We start from the raw sequence: 17552 nt of genomic DNA, 5'->3' as shown, positions 1-17552 counted from the left end.
GGAGGGGAGAGACCGAATGCTAGGTTAGAGAGTCTCAGGAGGTGCGCAATAAGGGTTGTACACTATAAGGCAGTTTATCTGAGATGACGAAGGGCAACAACAGGGTATAGTGAATCAATGCATGGGGCTAACAAATTGTCAGACAGAAGCAGAGACATCTGTGGCAGGGAGATGAGGCAGCGAGAGTCAGATATTAGGGCCCAGGAAGAGTGGAGGTGATGGGTTATAGGATGTACCCATTTGCAAAACCCATTTGTGGAGCTGGCATCTCCCAACTGACTTAATGAAGGCCCAGCATCCAGGCACAGCACACCAATCTGATGGCACTCCTCAGCTAAAAAGAGGCAATTCAAGCTCAGAGCAGGCATTTCAGATCATAGGGGCAATCAGCAGTGCTTCCATTTTGTGATGTGTTTGTAGTGATGATCTTCTGGCAGAGAACCCAGGCTCTGGGAGGTGTCAGAAGGTAGGATGACAAATCCTGGGAGATCGGCGCTGCTTTTGGTGGGGGTGCCCCTTCTCCATGAAGCCAAGCAGGTGAGGCCACTACCCAAGAGTCCTGACGGTGGTACTCAGAGGGAGGATCTCATGGGCAGGGAAAACCCCATTGAGAGTGATGACGATCCCCGGAGAATGCGGTACCCCTTTGGCCCTCCGACTTCTCCTTATCAACACTCTCCTACCACCCTATCAGTTACCCCATGTATTTTTGCTATCCATCCCAAGTAGAGGCCACTGAGAAGGAAAAGATCCATAAGGTGCGTGATAACAATACTAGGACGAGGAAGAAGCCAAGAGCAAGGTAGATCAATAATGCAAACCAAGGCACATACTGTAGTCTCTCGATTGATCCCATTGGCCAGCTGTCATTAAAAACGAGCGAGGGAAGAGAACAATGGCCTCTTCATCTCGGCTGGGACCGAGAGCTTGGCAGGCTACGTGCTGAAGGACAGAGCAGAGAAGCAGACAGTGTCCAGAAGAGAAGCGCACCCGCGAGAGACCCACAAAGCAGGAAGAATATCGGAGAGGAGGAGTTACACTCACCAGTGACCGATGGTGCTGGGGCACAGAGAAAACAACGCCAACCTACTGAAGAGACCCACGGAAGACCAGGGAAGGTCCTAGTTAGCCAGAGAAGCTGCAGAAGATCCTGCAAACAACTGGAGGGCAACGGCCAAGACTCTGCAGGTTCTAGGGTGGCTAAGTCCAGGGTTGGGGAGACCCAGAGGGTGCAGGAGGCCCTAGGAAAAGTATTGAGTGACTCTTCACCGAGACAGAGCAACCAGTGGTCATTAATGCCAATGGAGTTGGGTTCTGACCATTTTTTTAACAAATTTACATGATAGATTTTGTCCATGGCGGTTCGGTCGGGTTGGTGTACTCAGTAGCTAACCGGACCCACCACGTCCAAATTACATAAGGTCCCCTCCATCTGGCCAGTAGTTTGTTGGTACTAGTGGGTAATAGCACCAGTACCTGGTCGCCCGGCTGGAAGGTTCTCATCTCACTTCCCTTATGATATGCCTTTTCTTATTAGTTTGAGCTTGACCTAGATTTTCCTTGTCCAACGATCTTAGGCTATTCAGATATTCCTTCAAGTCCTCAGCATATTCGGTTAGAGGTACTTCTTCGTTGTTCTCCCATTTTTCTTTCACGAGATCAAGGATGGTACGAGGTTGTCTTCTGAATAGTAATTCAAAAGGTGAGAAACCTGTAGAGGACTGTGGTGTATCACGCAACACCATAAGAATCAATGGGAGCGCTCAATCCCAGTTCTTTCTGTTCTGACTTGAGAGTCGTGTAGACCGAAGATACCCCCGTCCTCAAGTGACGCACAGGGAAACCAAAAGTACTCCCTGTGTGACCTTTGGGGCCACAGGTGGGAGATGTTGCTGCCTGGATCCACGGAGCCTCAAGAACCACAAAGCTGATGTAGGAAAAACGATATTAAGTACCAGGCAATAACAGTAATGCAATGCAGTGTATAACAAGTTGAAAGGGTCTTACCTATCCAATGGGTTAGAATGCGGTAAACCTAGTGGTGGTTCGAGACTCAAGTGCGTGGTAGCCCCAAGTCCTGCAGGGACCAGCGCTACGTGTGGTTGCAGGCTAACCCACCTGAGCGAAGGGTTTGCTTGTGTAGCGTAACTGCCAGAGAACAAGAACGTAGCCAAAGTACTTTCAAGTGTCCAAGGGAAATCCACATGCAATGTGAAGGACGGTCCAAGAGTCGGCAACGAGGTAACAGTTCCAAGGTGACAAAGCAAAAGGGAAAGCCAAAGAAGTCCAGGTGAGTAATCGAAGGTCAAGGTAATTCCAGGAAGCTAAACAAGACGTAACGCCAAACAGGGTCCAGAAGACAGCTGAAAAGCGAAGACTGTTTCGCGTATCAAGCGTTTTGTATTGGGCGCTTCCTGGTCACGTGATGCATACTGCTGTCACGTGACGGACGCCGCGAACCACGTGATCTGGTAGAATCAGCTGGGCGATGCGGAAGTGTTCTGCCGATCCTCCTAGCTTTTGATCTCCATGACAACTGCCAGTGCAAAAAATGATGTAGGCGAGCCTGCATATTGCACCTGGCACGCGGTAATCGGTCCTGCGGGGCAACCAAAGGACATGAGTCTCGCACCCTGGAAATGTTGTGCGAGGGGGAGGAAGGTGTAGCGGAAATGCTAGCAGTGTTCTGGGGTGTGTGTGGATGAGTGACAGAGTGCCTAACAGAGCCCCCCCCCCAAGGGCCCACAACCTCGTGGGCAGGACGGATGGTCCAGGTGAAAACGGGCCACCAGTCGTGGAGCATGGACATCCACGGCCGAGACCCAAGAACGTTCCTACGGACCATACCCCGTCCAGTCCACCAAGTACTGCAGACGGCCCCTAAAAAAACGAGAACCCAGGATAGCAGATACCTCAAACACATCAGGGGTAGACAAAGATACCGGGGCCACCGGGGCACAGAGACGGGAAGCATCGGGGCAAGGTTTGAGAAGGGAGACATGGAGAACGGGGTGAATGCGCCAGGAAGCCGGGAGAACTAGACGGTAAGCCAGCGGATTGATCACCTGAGAGATCACATAGGGACCAACAAACCGGGGAAAAAGCTTGCCACAACCAGCCAGGCGCAGATGACGAGAGGACAGCCATACACGGGAACCCACAGAAAAAGCCGGGGCAGCCAAGCGTTTCCCATCAACACCCGCCTTCATAGAGGCTTTTGACTCCCCGAGGTGAGCAAGGGTACGTGCATGAACAGAAGACAGGTCCCTAAGGCAAGCCGCAGCAGCAGGATTCGAGGCCACGGAGAAATCAGGGACGGGCAACACCCTGGGATGCTGACCGTATAGGGCGTAGAAAGGAGACTGGCCCATAGAAGAATGAAGCGCGTTGTTCTAGGCGAATTCGGCGAGGCGCAAAATGCCCAGCCAGGAGGTCTGCTGCTGTATAACCAGGCAGCGCAAATACTGCTCCATGGACTGATTAGTCCGCTCAGTCTGTCCGTCGGTCTCGGGATGGTAGGCCGAGGAAAACCGTGTATCAATGCCAAGCAGCTTAGTCAATGCACGCCAAAAGCGTGAGGAAAATTGAGAACCACGGTCAGGGATGAGAATGGAGGGAAGCCCAAACAAAGAGAACACAGATTCAAAAAACAAGTCTGCCAGGACTGGAGCTGTGGCAATCCCCTTACACGGAACAAATCGGGCCATCTTAGTAAATGAATCCACTACCACCAAGATGGTATGAAAATCCCGAACCCTGGGGAGATCGGTCACAAAATCCATGGTTAATGTGTGCCATGGCCTCAGGGTTATGGGTAGCGGTAACAGAAGTCCTATCGGACGACCCCTTCGGTGTTTGCATTGCGCGCAAATGGAGCAAGTGTTCACATAACCCTCTACATCACGCTTCATGGAGGGCCACCAACACCATAGTTTAAGGAGGTCCATGGTGCGTTTCTGGCTGGGATATCCATTGACGGGAGCGTCATGGGACCATTCGAGGGCCAAATTACGGGTGTCGGGTGTGGGTAGAAACAGGCGATCGTGGACAAAGGGCAACCCTTCATGGTAAACCGGGTCCCACTCCTGCAGTTGGTCAGGGTGACCTCTTGTCCATTCCCGCACTGAATCCAACAAAGGGAGAGAGGGCGTACAAAGACAAACCACGTGGCATTTGTCGAGAAGAGTCTCAGGGTAACTTGGAAGGGAGACCCCGCCTGGAGAACGAGATAGGGCATCCGCCTTACCATGTGTGACCCCAGGGCGATGCATGATGCAGAAATCAAAAGCATCAAAAAACAGATGCCACCTGACTGGTCTACTATTGATACACTTCAGTGAAGCCATGTCCTGCAAGTTCTGGTGATCAGAGTACACAGTGACTTGATGTCTGGCCCCCAGGAGATGGTGCCACCAAACCCGAAAGGCATCCATTATCACAAGGAGCTCCTTCTCCGTCACCGTATAATGGGCCTCAGTACTGGTGAACTTGCGGGAATGATACGCTACCGCATGAAGTTTGCCAGAGGTAGGACAGATCTGTGACAGGACAGCACCGAGGGCGAATGAAGAAGCATCTGCTTCGACTACAAAAGGGAGCTCAGGATTGGGGTGTGGAGAACCGGAGCTGTGGTGAAAGCGGTTTTGAGTGCCTCAAAGGAATCCTGCTGCTCTTTCTGCCAATGATAGGGTACCTGGGGACTGGTTAAAGTTGTAAGAGGTGCTACAATAGCAGAAAACGAAGAAATTAAGAGTCTACAGAAGTTGGCGAAGCCCAAAAACGCCTGTAAAGCCTTGAGTGTCTGGGGAACCGGCCATTCCAGGACCGCTCGTACCTTAGATTCATTCATTGCTAGTCCTCCATGGGTGATGTGGAAGCTCAGAAACTCAACAGAACTTTGGTGGAATTGGTATTTTTCAGGTTTGGCAAATAGGGAATGTTCCCTAAGGCGAGATAGAACTTCTCGGACATGCTGCACGTGCTCATCCAGATTTTGTGAAAAGATAAGGATATCGTCCAAGTACACTACCATGAATACGTCCAGAATGTCCCTGAAGATGTCGTTCATAAAACGCTGGAAAGTTGCCGGGGCATTGCACAAGCCAAAGGGCATGACTAGGTATTCGTATAATCCATAGCGAGTACAGAAGGCGGTTTTCCACTCATCCCCCTCGCGGACGCGTACCAAATTGTACGCACCCCGTAAGTCTAGTTTGGTGAAAATGGATGCGTGAGACAAATGGTCCAGAAGTGACGTGATCAAAGGGATCGGGTTTCTATCTTTTTTAATAATAGCATTGAGGCAGCGGTAGTCCACACAGGGACGGAGGTCCCCTTCCTTTTTTGGGACAAAGAAAATGGGACTCGCGGCTGGTGAAGCAGAAGGGCGTATGTGACCTCGCTGTAAGGCTTTCTGTACGTATAATTTCAAGGCCTGTTCCTCTGAGGGGGATAAGGAATAGATCCTACCCGAGAGAATGACAGAGTCAGAGACTAGCTCTATCGGACAGTCGTAAGACCAGTGAGAGGAAGCGCCTCAGAGGAGCCACGGTCAAACACCTTCTCGTAATCCCCATACACAGGCGGAACCCCGTTGGCAATCACCCCAATAGTGTGTGTGCCAGGGGACATGGGCCCATTGTCTTCCACCATGAGATGTGCTATAGTGCCCAGGGCCTGTGACAGCGTGTCGACCCCATGATGATCCAGGAGACAGTAGTTTTGACAGATCTCTGATTCAAAGACAACAGTACCCTTTTTCCAGTCAATGAGTGGGTTATGATCATGTAACAAGGGTATTCCTAATATGATGCCAAACTGGGGCATGGAAATCAAGTCAAAACTCATCGTCTCCGTGTGGATGTCCTGAATGGTCAATAAAAGGGGCGCAGTTTGGTGCTTGATCGGACCAGAAATCAAAGCAGTCCCGTCCACGGCTTGTACCGGTTCGGGTCAGGACTTAACTACTAAAGGTAAGTTGAGCGTGTGAGCCAAGGCAATGTCTATAAAGTTCCCCGTGGCACCCGAATCTATGATTATCATGACTGAGTGAGAAACACCCGAAGAGGGACGCAGGATGGCCTGCACAAAAATGGGGTGTATGCGACCAAAAGCAGGAGGTGTGGCCGAGGATGAAGATTGAGTGCTCGACCTAGTCCTCGGATCTACGGCCGAGCAGTCCAAAAAACCTGAGGCTTATTTGGACGATGGGGGCACTCCTTAACATAATGTCCTGTTAAACCACAATAGTAACATGCGTTGTCCACCCTCCTCTGTTCCCTTTCTAGAGAGGTAATGGGACTCCGTATTCTCCCCACTTGCATGGGTTCTTCTGAGGCGGATGCAGTTGGAGTGACGTGTGCTGACTGAGAGAACCCCAACTCAGCCCTGCGCTCAGATCGACGTGCGTCAACCTGCTGCGCCAGATCGACGAGTTCTTGATACTGAGTGGGCAAGGAGGGAACCATTGACAGTGCATCCTTCATAGGATTATTCAGACCCCTGTAAAAAACCACTGCCCATTTACTTTCTGGCCATGAGGTCTCTGCGACCAACTGGTTGAAGTGTGTAATGTAGTATATAAGGGAACCCCTGCTCTGGGCTAACTCAAGTAACTCGAAATCCCTGGACTGCACCTTATATCTGGTGTCGAAGACTCGGGACATTTCAGCCACGAGGAGGTCGAAGTCATAGGGCCTCATTACACAGATGGCAGTAAGGATTTACCGGTACCGGTAAAATATCGGTACCGGTAAATCCTTACCGCCTTACTACGAGGTCCCTTTGCGGGTTGGGGGATTTAACACCTGCTTTTTGCAGGCGTTAAAAACCAACCCGCAAAGGGACCCAGGGAGCTAATTACGGTACCGCAATTTGCGGTACCGTAATTAGCACCTTCCCCATTCCCATTGAGCCCTATGGGGCAGAAATGGGAATGGGGAAGGGCAATGGTGGAAGGGGGAATTACCGCCCCGCCAACCTTGGAATGGGGCGGTAATTCCCCTTTCCGCCAAGGCTGTGCCGGTATTTTACTGGCATGAACCATGGCGCTAATAGCACCATGGTTCTCCGCCATCCGTGTAATGAGGCCCATAGAGTGCAGGGCTGTTATTCTCTAACAATGGATTAGCCCAGGCAGCGGCTGTACCTGCCAAATGCGATAAGGTAAAGGCTGCTTTGGTGGTTGCATCAGGGAAGGTCAGAGGTCTACACAAGAAGTGTAGTTTACACTGATTGATAAAGGTCCTGAATTTCTTGGGATCGCCATGATAGCGTTCAGGAGCTGCTAACGGGAAGGGTGTTGGGAGAACTACGGGAGCTGGGGTGGGGGTGCTAGGCACCGGAGGTGGTGTGGGTGGAGTGGCAGCATCCCCGAATTCGGGGTCTGCAGGGAGGGGATGCTATACGCTCTGTATGGAGTCTAGCCTTTGGTGTATAACCGTATTTGCCACGGCCATACCTGCCCGTAATACTGTGATAGCCTGAACTAGCGCGGCCATGGGTTTGTCCGTGGATCCCTGCATGGTCCAACACGACTATACGGCTTCTCAGTCTGTTCTGACTTGAGAGTCGTGTAGACCGAAGATACCTCCTTTCTCAAGTGATGCACAGGGAAACCAAAAGTACTCCCTGTGCGACCTTTGGGGCCACAGGTGGGAGATGTCGCTGCCTGGATCCACAGAGCCTCAAGAACCACAAAGCTGCTGTAGGAAAAATGATATTAAGTACCAGGCAATAACAGTAATGCAATGCAGTGTATAACAAGTTGAAAGGGTCTTACCTATCCAATGGGTCAGAATGCGGTAAACCTAGTGGTGGTTCGAGACTCAAGTGCATGGCAGCCCCAAGTCCTGCAGGGACCAGCGCTGCGTGTGGTCGCAGGCTAACCCACCTGAGCGAAGGGTTTGGTTGCGTAGCGTAACTGCCAGAGAACAAGAACGTAGCCAAAGTACTTTCAAGTGTCCAAGGGAAATGCACGTGCAGTCTGAAGGACGGTCCAAGAGTCGGCAACGAGGTAACAGTTCCAAGGTGACAAAGCAAAAGGGAAATCCAAAGAAGTCCAGGTGAGTAATCCGAGGTCAAGGTAATTCCAGGAAGCTAAACAAGACGTAACGCCAAACAGGGTCCAGAAGACAGCTGAAAAGCGAGGACTGTTTCGCGTATCAAGCGTTTTGTATTGGGCGCTTCCTGGTCACGTGACACGTACTGCTGTCACGTGATGGACACCGCAAACCACGTGATCTGGTAGAATCAGCTGGGCGATGCGGAAGTGTTCTGCCGATCCTCCTAGCGTGCGATCTCCATGGCAACTGCCAGTGCAAAAATGATGTAGGCGAGCCTGCATATTGCACCTGGCACGCGGTAATCGGTCCTGCGGGGCAACCAAAGGACGTGAGTCTCGCACCCTGGAAATGTTGTGCGAGTGGGAGGAAGGTGTAGCGAAAATGCTAGCAGTGTTCTGGGGTGTGTGTGGATGAGTGACAGAGTGCCTAACCCTTTCCTTCTGGTCCTGTTACTCTTCGTAACATCGTTTCAATGGTTTTATTGTATCTCTCCACAAGTCCGTCCATTTGTGGATGGTATTGTAACGCTCACCTGGTATCCATGGGGACGTCACTCAGCCTGTTCTGACCTCTTACGACCTCAAACCCTTCCCTGGAGTCTACTTGACTAGAGACTGGGCCTGAAACACAGGATTGGCAGAGTTTAACTCCCTATTGTCTCTGTGTGCTTGAACCCCTTATTCCCCGGGGTCCAACTTCTCCCTTTGATCCACAGCTCACCTTGTTTTCTTGGAAAGTGTGCTCACCATCGTGCTTTCAGCGCAGGGGTGCATTGATTGATGCGGGCTCGTTGCTGCCTAGTTACTTGACTGGCAAGAGTCTGAAAGGTAAGTATAATGATTCTTTTGAACAGTTCTCTAACTTCGTTCCTTTCCTTCTTTAGATGATGGCCGGCGTCCAGGGATGGTGACGTGCTGCTGAGATGAGTAGCGCTGAAGGTGAGTGAGAGCGCGATGAGCGATGCAACCCTTTCGTATTTGTATTGAACTGAGTTCTTTTTCTGTGTCTTTTAGGTGCCGCGACGTTTTCAGCGTGGATGCCGGTTATGAAGAAGAAATGCGGTGAGTAAGCGCGATATGCGGCGCCTCTAGATGTTTCCACTCTAACCTGGAGTGTTTTTTTCCTCTTGCAGATGGATGAGAATGTCGCAAACGTCGGTAATGTCCTCTTCTTCAGACGACAACACAATTTTTCCCCCTTTCCCCGACTCCTCACCTTCCACTTTCTTCTTTGATTTTTCTTTCTTGAGGCTTGTAGGTCTCTCTTTTTTTTAATGAAGATAAGGACATCCTCGGTAGGATGCCACCATGCCACCTAAAAAGGTGTAACGGGGGTAACCCCTCCAGGAACGCCAATAAGGGGAAAAAGCCAGAGACTTCCTTCAGGAAAATGAGGTGAACGTGGCTGAGCACGGTGGAGTATGGTAAGATTCTGGCACACGCTGGTCTGGTAAGTACAAGGGCTGGGCAAAAGTCACTCCAGGAAACATGCAGTAGTAGGGTACACAGCAGATCCAGTAGGATCGAGTGTCAGACAAGGGCAATCCAAAAGACAGGCTGAGGTCGGGTACACAGCAGATCAGTAGGCTCGAGGGTCAGACAAGGGCAATCCAAAAGACAGGCTGAGGTCCGGTACACAGCAGATCAGGAGTAAACAGGAAAGGAAAAGGTAAGAAGGAGTAAAGGAAGAATGCGGGCTGAGAAAAAAAGGGGGGACCCGAAAGGAAATAAGGAATAAGAGGGAGGGGAAGAGCAAAAGAAGGGAAAAGGAGGCTAGGGGAAAGCAGCAAACCGTGAGGAGCACGAAAGTGCTAAAAATACCAAAATATAAACTAAACAAGAGAAAGAGCAAGACGGAGGGATACAAGCAAGTACACAGAGGGAGCGACAGCAACACAGGGAGAAACCCGGAAACGTTGCAACGCGTCCGTAACCAGGAAGTACGGACCTATATACTTCCGGCTACGTACGCGTGCAACAACTAGAACGATGCGGGAGGAAACGGAAGACGTGCCGGGAAACGATATGGCGGACAATAACGCCAGCGATTCCACACCCGCCATCCTTGCCGTGATAGGACAGAGAAGTTCCGGAGACAGAGTTCCCCCAGAGCATCTGGGATTCAGGTAAACGTTTGAAGCTCGTATAGACATTAAAAAATAAGCGAAGATTTGCTGAATGCTTACTAATGCCTTTTTTCTGTTCTTTTCCCTTTTCCTTAGGAAGCGGTGTGCCGAGATGGGAATGACACCACCGAAGATGCCCGCAGAACAGAAGGAGCGATGAATGATGGGCAGAAGTGCTGCAAGGTAAGGCTGTTCCTAACAGTGTTCTTGTTCTTGCAGGAGCTGAACGCAGAAGAAAGATGCAGGCCTACTGGAGACCGATCCGAACACGGTGAGTGTCACGCTGCAGGTGCAGAAAACACAAAGCATGTTTCTCAGCCTGGGCATGGCTTAAATAGTCTCTGGGTATCCCAGGTGTCTCTGGGCTGAATCACACCCAAAAGACTAGACTGCACATGCAGTTCTGGGAACCGAAATATGTGAGGGCATCCATCTTGTCCCCATCAATGCACTACAAGTCCAATCCCCAATGTTATCTTATGGGAATGAGTGAGTCTGGTGCCACAAGCACCAAGTCTGACTCCAAGTGGGTCTTTGGAGGGATGGAGAGGCCCTTGAGGGCCATGTAGGTGATCATGGCCTGGCTCCAGACTGACATCTTGGAGGGCTGGGGACATGAGGGGCAGGAATCATGACAGGTATACAGACATCTCCAGTTGTTTTATTTGCAGTCATTCACATACTTGGTGTAGCACTGTCGACATGAAATGAATCCCCTGGTCTGTGAGGACTTCAGGCGGTAGTCCCACTCTTGCGAAGAACGGTATTAGTTGATCACAACCCTGTCATGCTGAAATTCCCTTCAGAGTTCCAGGTACCTTGTTGTGTAATCAACGATAACCAGAAGATACTTATGTCCTCAACAAGCAGGCTCAAGGGGTCCCACTATGTCCATGCCGATTCTTTGGAAGGGGAGGGTTATCAAAGGCATTTGTTGCAATGGTTCCCTTGCTGGTAATGTCATGAGCCATCGGACGTGGCCCTTCTGGACTTCCTGGTCCCTGACCCATAGGGGCTTGCACTCAGCAGTACTCCCAAAATGGCCGTCGAACGTGGAACGCAGTTTACCAGTTTCCGCACCGCACGCACTACGTTCCATAAAGCGGACACACCCCCATGGCCCTGCGTGTCTCAACGCTATCGCTTGCCGTGGCTAGACGTGTGCTCTTTAGTTCGCTTTGCTAATCCTTTGATTCCTGGTTCCCGGTCCCCATAAATTCCTCCTCCTTCATTCCTCCCCTTTGTTTTGTCCTCTACTGCATCCCGGATCTCTGTGCACTCATCTCCCCGAGTGCGCTCTTCTCCGTTTCCTGGACTTTTCCCGGACATCTGAATGTTCCCAGAAGACGGGACGCTGAACGCACGCTGGAACCCGAGGACCTACGCACAGGGTTATACAAGACCCGAACTGTGCGAAAGAAGACTCCACCGAAGAACCCCAACAAACAACACAGACAGGTGAGAAGGGGGGAAACCTGTGACAGGTAAGGCTCCACTGGTCAGTTGACAAATTGCACATTCCTTACAAAATTTGGCTACATCGCCATATATTCCGGGCCAATAAAATCTTTTCAGGATATTTTGTTGGATTTTTAACAATGCCATGTGCCCCCACAAGGGAGGTTGTGAGCCAATTGTAAGACGATCATATGATATGCCTTTGGTAATACCAGTTGTTCCTTCTTATTCCCGTCTTCGGCTTTATATACTCGATACACCAACCCATGGCGGTAGGTGAACCCAGGTCCCTTTTCCACATCAGGGTCTGTCCCCCGGAGGGCCCCATCTTTGGCAACTTTAAGGGTTGGATCGCTAAGTGTTTCTCCACGGATGGATTCCTCATGGTCCTCTAGATTCCAACTGATAGGTTGGGTTAAGTCTGAAGATAGAAGTGTTTGTGGCAGTCTGGGCATTTCAATACTGGCTGATAGATCAGCCGACCGACTGGATTTCAGAGCAGCCGTTAAGGGTATTGCAATCTTCGAAAATTCAGGGATAAAACAGCGAAAATAGCTGACAAAACAGAGGAAGGCCCATATCTGTTTCTTCATTGTAGGCACAGGAATTCTGACAATGACCTCGATCTTCGTGAGTTGTGGTCCAATAGTACCCCCACCAACAGTATAACCCAGATACCTGGTTACCTGTGCTCTAATAACTGTTTTCCTCGGATTAGTATGTAGTCCAACCAGTTCCAACGCCCTGATCACCCTGTCCAGGTGAAACAGATGTTCCTCCCATGAGTCGCTGTAGATCACGATATCATCCAGATAAGCTGCTGCATACGTGTCGTGAGGCTCCAGAATGATGTTCATCAGTGTCTGAAAGGTCGCAGGGGCTCCATGCAACCCAAAGGGTAGTACCTTGAATTGATATAAACCCTGAGGGCTAGAAAAGGCAGTCTTCTCTCAATCAGAGCGTCTTAAGGGGATTTACCAATAATCATTGGTGAGGTCTATGATACTGAAGTATTATGCTGAGCCAAGTCTTTCCAACAACTCATCCACTCTAGGTATAGGATATGCCTCATAATTGGATAGGGAGTTTAGTTGTCTGTAGTCCATAGATCCATCCGGGTTGGGTACTAAGGCTATAGGTGAACACGGGGGTCTGGGGCCCTGTAAGAATTCAAGGATTCCAGCAGGTATTTGTATGCAGTATGATTTATTCACTGAGATACTTCAGCAAAGAAAATATTGCAAAAATAATGTCCCTTTAAAGTTTCTTCACTGTCAAGGGTTTCTCTGTGGTTCCCACCACCTTTCTGAGCTGTCGTCTGAAGCCCCGCAATATGGCACCCTTCATTGTGGGACGCCGTCATCATGGCAGCGATAGATGCTGTGTTGTTGCTGTGGACTGTTGCACCGCAGGTAAGGGTGTGCACCCGTTCTGACACCCAGGCGGAAGGTGCCTCATGTTGCATGTTGTAAGGAGTTGCGGGCTTGAACTGAGTAAGGGCAGTCGTCCAGGCTCTATGAGGTGGAAAGACATATGTGAGAAGGCATAATGTGCGTAGGCAAGAGGACGTCCAGGCTGGTCAGGCAGCTGAGGTGGGACACCCATGCCGGTCGCATCTCAGAGGGCCATAAAGGGGAAATACTTCCCTAACGGCAGTAAAGAAGAATACAAACGTTGTATCTACAAGTGGTACACATAGACCTTGGCAGGAGAGTAAACCAAGGCTGTGGGTCAAAGTGAAGTCGGATAAAGAGAGCTGCGAGAGGGAAAGCGTTGAGGACCCTATTTGACAGGAGAATGAACCATGGGAGTACTGAGAACAGGGTCTGGGACCCATGGCAATTGGGAGGAAGATCTGAATCTTTCTTCCTCGTCGCAGTACCTGGAAGCCGTGTCTGCTTACAAAGGGTCTGGGACCGTCAACCCAGCTTGGGAAAGACATCCAGGCTGTTCTTCTTTATCACAGTACCTGGAAGCCGGGTCTGCTCGCAAGGGTCTGGGATCCTTAACACAGCTTGGGAAAGGCATCCAGGTTGTTCTTCATCACAGTACCTGGAAGCCTGATCTGCTCACAAGGGTCTGGGACCCTCAACACAGCTTGGGAATGACAACCAGGTTGTCCTTCTTTGCAGCAGTACCTCGAAGCGGTACTCTTGTCCGCTCACAAGGGTCAGGGACCCTCGGCTCGGCTTGGAAGAGAGTATCCAGGCTGTTCCTATTTGTCACTGCACAGGGAGCCAGGTTGGCTCAACAGCATCTGGGACCCGTTTCTTTTCAACCAAGAGAAGACAGACATTTTATGAACCCTAAAGGGACTAAAAGTGGAGGGAACCAACGCTTTGGAACTTTTGGGGAACTTTAATTGTTTGGAGCAAATTATTTAGTTTGAACTTTAATGGCTAATTCCAAAACAGGGCCGCTGGTGACCAGCCCAGAGACATTTTTTACCTTATAAAAAAGGTTAGGATTTGGACACAGGACTTTGAACTTGACTTTGGACATTCTGACACAGACAGTTTCATTAGCTACCTTTGTTGAGGCAAGGAAACCCCTTTTAGAGATAGGGCTAGTTAGGATTTTCTCCAAAACCCAGTTTTTGTTATTAATAAAAGTCTTCACCAATCAACAAACCACCCTTGTGTCCGAGCCTTACTCCTGCACCTCTCATGAGGGTTACTATAACCAGGGGAGTACAGGCAGTGTGGTAGGGGCCAGATGTCACTGGAAGTTCAACCACTCGGCTTACACTCACTTTTTACAAAACAAATACTTTAATTTACTTGAAATATACCCGGTGACCTATACAAAATAAGCAATGACAAAGCCACTAGCTTGGGCTTTCTGGGTGATGATAGTGTTTACTTTTTTGCTATGTATTATATGGAGATATGGTGATTAGTCATCAGGATCAGTGAATATGACTGCAGGCCGCTGCACAGCACGGCACTTGAGCTAGGTACAGACTCAGAAATCTTTCCAGCTCTGATGCACTTGTGTGCTGGGACCAACCTCATCGCTCTTTATCACGCTGATGCTACCCGCATCACATCGGAATGTGGGTGGAATGCCTTGACTGCCACTGCAATCTTTGTGTTGGCATGGACATTGGGACAACCCTGTCTTTAAGAATGCAGCTCGGGGTCAGTAGCTGGCCCCGTCCGCATCCTGCTTTCTGAGGGTCCTACCTATCGTTCCGTGAGGACAATGTGGCCTCACATGCTCTCACGGAGCCAAACAGCAGGTACATTTGACCTTCAGACCATACGCCTTCAGACCATACCAATGGTACATAAGGCGCTATATAAATGCAAAGTAACATAACATAACATAACAAAATATAAGCATATGAAATAACATAAGGCAAGTCCCCAAGCATTTATACTGTTCTATAACAAAAGACATTGCTCAGGCAGCATTTTGTCAGGTGGTGTTTCTCTTCTTCTGCACAAACAAATGTCCACTAATGGTCAATTTCCTGACCACTCAACGTTCTATATGCAGTCGTATTCCACTGTGACTCTGGCACACCGCCTCACCCAGCCCTCGTGGCAAACAAAGCAGGAGAGCAGAAGCAGGATGTGGGTTGCTGATTCTGCAAATTCATTTGGCATTGTGCATCTGCATGTTCTCCTGTGATTCTCAGAAAGCTCCTGGTAGCAGTCAAGGTTGTGTGTGATTTGCCAAGAATTCAAGGTTGCTCAGGCAAAGGTTACTTGCGATGAGCTGCACACTAAAGAGAAAACATTTTCAGTTTCGGGGTAGAGGAGGGAACATCACAAAATGTAGACCTTCAGTAAAATAGGGTTTGTAATGCTAACAGGTGCTGCTACTTTTTCTTTGAATCCAAAACCATTCCACCTTACATTAAAAAAGATTCTCCAAGTTCTCCATCACTTTTCTCGAACACCTTTCCCTAGTTATCACAAATAGCTGTCTGCAGATAGTCTGCTGATTATTATCCACCTCAATACACCAATCAAACATGTTACACGACGCAGAACAAACATCAACATTGAACTCCAGTTTCTTCTTTTTTTATTTAAACCTTTTTTAAATAAAAGCAAGATCATCATACACAAGAATCATAACAGATCCAGTAAACCAATAACAAGAGAAAACCCGAAAAGAAAAATTAAAACGGAAAAGACAAACCCATGCGGGGAGGGTCAGGGCAGTGAACACAGAAAGTTAGGTATAATGCAGATCAGTCTAAGCAAGTCCAAATAAGTCCAAATTTTTCCGGGCTGAGGCCATAGTGAGACTTGACCCCATCCACACACAATACAATTTTCCATCCCCAACAGGGTAGCAGCCATGTGTTGGGCCTCGAATCCTTCAACAGTGAGGCACAGACTCCTTACCCTTTTACCTTCCCACCTGTTCCCAACCCAGAAGTACACCAACCATCCCAGTCACACCGATATCATTTTCCTTCAAATGTACTGTTCAAACAAGTCCCAAAGGTGTTGCGTCTTTTCAATCCCTCGCCTATTGACATATGCCCGTCCCTCCAATATACACAGACTGGATACCAAACCCTTCCAGACTTTCATGAGCGGGCCATCCAGCGATTTCAAGTTAACCAAAATGGCTTTCCGGGCAGCGAACAGCAGACTGCAGCTTGACCACATTGACATCATCATGGCATCTTCCAACCCATACCAAAAATCACAGCTTTAGGTTCAAGAGCTAAGGTTACCCCTGATATCCCCACAGTGCCCTGCCTCTCCCCCCAAAACCTTTGTACCACAGGGCAAGACCAAAACATGTGACCCAGAACTCCAGTTTCTATATCCATAACTCACATTGGTTTGTAAATGGGGAGGAGAAGGAATCCTAGCATTTTTATTTGTAGCCTGGTCTGGCAGGTCAGTGCATAACATGTTGCTTCATCAAGCATTATCGTGGCTTTGATAAGTCTCTGTATGCATGTTGCTTGTTTTTATCATTGATAACACCACCATAGATATTCTATCAAATATTTATGTTTAATTGCACCCAACACTATGGTGGAACTTCCCTGTGTGTGATAGGTATCTTCTTCCCTAGTGTATGCTCTGACAAAGTAGTTATCAATTTGAAAAACAGATTTGTTCCAATATCACTAATTCACTTGTCGCAGACTGTGATATTTTCTTCACTCCTTGCCTTGTTCATAGCCTTTGCAATGCAGTGTACTGTTCACCTGCACAAAATTGGGGATTGTAGGGAGCCTCATCACATTGTTGTCCAGCCACAGCTCCTCTTTGGATACCGAGCAACCGCACAAGTATGTGATACCACACAGCCACAACATTCACTTATTAGGTGTCTCCATGTAACATTAACTACCTTTACCAATGGGGGTCGGGTGGTGCTAAAATGTTAGAGTATGCATCTGCTATGTCCCCAAGTGCTTGGAAATCACTACTGACTCAAGTTCATCATCTCACCCCTGTGCCTTTGATGTGCCCCTTCTTGTGAGGAGGTCCTCTGCCTGGCTGTTGGGACTGCACGTTCGGTGACTCAAGGGTCTCGGTCTCTTTGCATCAAACTAATTATTTCGCAGAATTTGTGAGACCTGCAGTGAACTCCAACGCTTTGCGGATACAGTGTTACTACTCCAAATTCATAGGAAGAAAAGGTACAGTATCATTGCTCCCTGGCAAGAGATTATCAGTCCCGCAATACAGTGTTTTAATTTCACCATTGGCAGAATTTGAAAGAGAAACGGTGTTTACAGAGCATTACCAGTGCGCTTCCATCATCTAATGCAGGGACTGGAAGCACAGGAGAGCTCTGCATAGGCAGCACCAGATAGGGTTGGAGAAGGATAACTAATTTCCAAGATAGCTGATAGGCCAGGTACAGGCTTGGTCCAGCCCTCTAAACAGCCATAGGTGCAGTCAAGAGCAACAACTAATCCA

The sequence above is a fragment of the Ambystoma mexicanum genome, chromosome 2p, assembly GCF_040938575.1.
Source record: "Ambystoma mexicanum isolate Mex_15411 chromosome 2p, UKY_AmexF1_1, whole genome shotgun sequence".
Taxonomy (NCBI): domain Eukaryota; kingdom Metazoa; phylum Chordata; class Amphibia; order Caudata; family Ambystomatidae; genus Ambystoma; species Ambystoma mexicanum.
This window is presented reverse-complemented; position numbering follows the sequence as displayed.